The sequence below is a fragment of the Pimephales promelas genome, chromosome 17, assembly GCF_988280905.1.
Source record: "Pimephales promelas chromosome 17, fPimPro1.hap1.1, whole genome shotgun sequence".
Taxonomy (NCBI): Eukaryota; Metazoa; Chordata; class Actinopteri; order Cypriniformes; family Leuciscidae; genus Pimephales; species Pimephales promelas.
Window position 1 is genome coordinate 11,653,726 of NC_142785.1, and position 3,603 is coordinate 11,657,328.

Sequence of the window (3,603 nt, forward strand, 5' to 3'; positions counted from 1 at the left end):
TGGTGCGTTAAGCAGTTTCAGTGGCAAACGGTTCCGTATGGCATAACAGAGGACTAGAAGGTAAGCATTATGTGAATGCTTGACTAAAGAGATGCGTCTTTAATCTAGTTTTAAACTGTGTCAGCGAGTCAGAGGCTCGGACCGTATCGGGAAGGCCATTCCAGAGTTTTGGAGCTAAATGCGAGAACGCCCTCCCTCCTTTACTGGACTTCGATATCCTAGGAATGACCAGAAGCCTTGAATTTAGTGATCTTACGGAACGCGGTGGATTGTAGGGCGAAAGAAGGTCCGTTAAGTACATAGGTGCTAAACCATTTAGGGCTTTATAGGTCAGTAGTAGTATTTTGTAGTTGATGCGGAACTTAATAGGTAACCAGTGTAGAGATGATAAAATCGGTGTTATATGATCATATTTTCTTGACCTAGTAAGAACTCTAGCAGCCGCATTTTGTACTAACTGTAGCTTGTTTATTGAGGATGCAGGACAACCGGCTAATAAAGCATTACAGTAATCTAGTCTCGAGGTCATGAATGCGTGAACTAATTTTTATGCATCAGAAATAGATAGCATGTTACGTAGCTTAGCAATGTTTCTAAGGTGGAAAAAGGATGTTCTTGTAACATATGAAAAATGATTTTCGAAAGACAAGTTGCGGTCTAGTATAACACCCAGGTCTTTTACTGTAGTGGATAAAGTAACAGGACATCCGTCTATATTAAAGTTGTATTGTGAGAGGTTTTGTGAGTAGTTTTTTGGACCAATAAGTAATACCTCCGTTTTATCTGAATTTAATAGCAGGAAATTACGCGTCATCCAGCATTTTATATCTTTGAGACACTCTGTCATTTTAGATGAGTTTGTGTTTTCATCTGGTCGTGATGAAATATATAATTGAGTGTCGTCAGCGTAACAGTGGAAATTGATTCCATGTTTTCTTATAATATTACCAAGTGGCAGCATATATATTGAGAATAGCAGAGGGCCTAAAACCGATCCTTGCGGTACTCCATAGTCTACTGACGTTATCTTTGATTTTTTCCCATTTAAACAGACAAAATGAGAACGGTCCGATAAGTACGATCTAAACCAGCTTAATGCCTGTCCCTGGACACCGGTGAAGTTTTGTAGTCGATCCAAGAGTATTATATGATCTATAGTGTCGAACGCAGCGCTAAGATCAAGTAGGACTAGTATTGAAATACGGCCTTGGTCGGAAGCTAAAAGTAAATCATTTGTAATTTTAACTAGCGCAGTTTCTGTACTATGATCCGGTCTGAATCCTGACTGGAATTTTTCATAGATATCATTTTCTTGCAAAAAAGAGCACAATTGAGCGGACACTACTTTTTCAAGTATTTTGGACATAAATGGAAGATTTGAAATGGGTCTGTAATTTGCCAAGTTATTTGGATCTAATTGCGGTTTCTTAATGAGCGGTTTTATTACAGCCAGCTTGTATATTTTTGGGACATGACCTAAAGATAAAGACGAGTTAATAATATTGAGGAGAGGCTCTTCCACTACAGGTAATAGTTCTTTCAGTAGTTTAGTGGGTATTGGATCTAATAAACAAGTTGTTGGTTTAGATGCAATGATAAGTTTATTTAGCTCCTCCTGTCCTATCGTTGTAAAGCGGTGTAGTTGTTCTAGAGGGTCCATAATTGAAGCTGAATCATAAGACACCATAGCGGATTGTACATTTATAATTTTTTTTCGGATGCTTTCTATTTTCGCATTGAAGTAATTCATAAAATCATTACTACTAAACTGTAACGGCATATTTTGCTCTGGTGATGTCTGTTTATTTGTTAGTCTAGCCACGGTGTTAAATAAAGACCTTGGATTATTTTGGTTATTTTCGATTAGTTTGCGGAGATGCTCAGCCCTGGCTGTTTTTAGTGTCTTTTTATACCCGGTCCAAACTCCAGGCAAGATTCGTCGTAGTGCTTGTAGGTTGCCTACCCTCTTGATGGAGGCCAATGAGAGCAGAAGTAAAGTCTTCATAGTTATAAGCTTTAAGTCAACTGACTGCCAAGGTTCAAATGGGACAAGCTAAAGTTTGCTCTTAGTACCAGTGTAAGGTCCCAAGAGGGTGTGTCGAGGAAGATTTAACCTTCTAGCCCCCCTAAGGAACCTGACGACCAGGTCATGCTTCCCAACTGATTTACCCAGTATGGAGTCATGGTACGCAGATATTGCAGCAACATAAACTTTGAGGGTGGAGGGGGACAGCCTCTGCTCTAACCCTTGCTGCAGGAAAGAAAGCACCACTCTGATCAAACATTTCCGGGGGTCTTCTTGGTGAGAAGAACACCACTTGATGGACAGGTTCCACTTCACCACATAAGCTCGTCTCATAGACGGTGCTCGGGCCGAAGTGATAAGTACCTCTTGGGGTAAGTCACCTAGAACCTCCGCGTCCCATCCAGGGGTCAGACATGGAGTTTCCAAAGGTCTGGGCGCGGGTGACAGAGGGTGTCCCGTCTCTGAGAAAGCAGGTCCTTGGTTGGAAAACTAAGGAAAACTTGGAAAACTAATGCTCCTCGTGGCAGCCCCTCCTTGGCCGATTCTCAGAGGAATCGGCCAAAGAGGGGCTGTCACGAGGAGCATTAGTTCTGGGAACCAGGTCCTGTAGTATGACGCTACTAGCAGGACCTGCTCCCTGTTCTCCCTGACCTTGCACAATGTCTGTGCGAGAAGGCACACTGGGGGAAATGCATATTTGTGCAGGCCCCAGGGCCAGCTGTGCACCAGAGCATCTGTGCCGAGAGTTGCCTTGGTCAGGGAATAGAACCACTAGCAGTGGGCGGTCTCTGGGGAGGCAAGTCTACCTATGCCTCTCCGAAATGACGCCAAATCAGCTGAACCACCTGGGGATGGAGTCTCCATTCTCCTGGAAGTTCTGCACGTGATACCTATTTGGCTGTGGTGTTCAGTGCACCGGAAATGTGAATGGCACGAAGCGACCTCAGATGCTTGCAGATGACTCCAGAGGAGGAGGTGGCGGGCAAGTTGCAACATGCGGCGAGAGCGTAGACCACCTTGATGGTTGATGTACGTGACAGTCACAATGTTGTTCGTGTGGACCACCACGTTTTCCCCCTGTATACGCCATTTGACGTGGTTTAGAGCAAGAACATGACTCATCCACGAACAATGACATTGCCGAGTGCCCAACCAAACAATGCAGTGTCCGTGACCATCATCTGTCATCAGGAAACAACTGCATCCAGAAGCGCATGGTGTGTTTGGTATTTTTGTACAAATGCGCACACACCGTGAAGCTCTTTTAGAGAACTGCTCTCTTGTATGTGCTGAAGCACGCAGGTAAAACGCCCACTCGCGTCACCAACGGGTAAGAAGAATCCCTGTTAAAACAGCTATTATTTGAAAAGCTGCTGGATCGGTTGGGAATCGCTGCCGTGCCGTGTCGCCAACACTCCAAAAGAGCAGGTAAGAAACTTTTACACAGTTCTGTAGATCTTCTTTGTTGGCAGAAGCTCAACTCAGAAGCGAAAGAATGATTGCATCATGTACCACCTGCTCATTTATACCCGCGCTGACGAGGCAGAGCAGCGGTCCTCTGAGCGAGATCCCAAATC